The following is a 1,436-nucleotide window of genomic DNA, read 5'->3' on the forward strand; positions in this document are numbered from 1 at the left end:
GAAGCCGAATATCGTTCTATGGCTTCTATTACTTGTGAACTAAAATGGTTGAAAGGTCTACTTTTGAGTTTGGGAGTTCATCATCCAAAGACGATTCCTCTTTTCTGTGATAGTCAATCTGCATTGCATATAGCGCAGAATCCGGTATTTCATGAACGCACAAAACACATTGAAGTTGACTGTCATTTCGTGCGAGATGCAATCCAGGAAGGTCTTATTGCTCCGTCGTATGTACCGACGACATTTCAATTGGCGGATATTTTTACCAAGGCTTTGGGAAAGAAGCAATTTGATTTTCTTCTTGACAAGTTAGGCATTTTCGACTTACATGCTCCAACTTGAGGGGGGTGATACGATATCATTTGTGATGATTATATCCTTGATTCTAGGATACGATAGCATCTCTGATGATTATTCCTTGATTCTAGGATAGGCTATATATGGATGATTGCTTTGTTACAGGAAACTATTTCCTAAAATATGTTTTACATTTCCCAAACTATTGTCGTGCATCATGGGAGATATTCAGGCAACTATTGATTTGCCTCTTGTATATATATCACGTTGAATCAATGACGTGCATCATGGGAGATATTCAGGCAACTATTGATTTGCCTCTTGTATATATATCACGTTGAATCAATGAGAAAAGCAACCAAACCTGAATTATATCACATTGATTTGCCTCTTGTATATATATCACGTTGAATCAATGAGAAAAGCAACCAAACCTGAATTATATCACGTATCCATGATATTAAGTGAGCAAAGTCTTATAAATAACAACTTGGAATTTAAATTAACGCGAGAGAGATTTTTGTTACTTAGTTGGATTTGATCATACAAGGATTATTTCAAAAGTTCTGACTTTAGAAGGATAAACATATAGTTAGCGTCTCATATGGCAACTTTGGAATTTTCTTATTTACTAAGGTACATAAAGTACATAGCAAGAGCAATTAAATTAGATAATGTAATTTTACTTGTTTGCACCCATCATGCACAAAGGATGGACAAATAGATGGATGATGAAACTTCTCGTTGGTTAATTTGGAGGTGGAAGAATAATGTCTGGTTGAATCTGAATTAACGTACGTTATCAGGCACATATGTCGGCGACGTAGGATGAGAATCTACAATGCATAGCAATCAGAGTCGAGAGGTAGTATATAGTTTTAAAATCTGCAATAACAACTGTCTAAACGGCAAATGTGCGGTGCTCCAATCGTCTACTTGTTTAAAACCGTTGATAATAGTGTATTGTAGTGGGGTTTAGTCCCACATTGGTTGTGAGAACACACATCACCCTCCTCTACTTGTATAAATATATGTGTACACTTAATATTCAACTCAAGGAAAATTTACCCAAGACTCTCTCTCTCTTACTTTTACATGGTATCAGAGCTAGAATTATTATTATTTCCCTTGCAATAAAA

Source organism: Asparagus officinalis, chromosome 3, assembly GCF_001876935.1.
Source record: "Asparagus officinalis chromosome 3, Aspof.V1, whole genome shotgun sequence".
In the NCBI taxonomy this organism is placed as follows: domain Eukaryota; kingdom Viridiplantae; phylum Streptophyta; class Magnoliopsida; order Asparagales; family Asparagaceae; genus Asparagus; species Asparagus officinalis.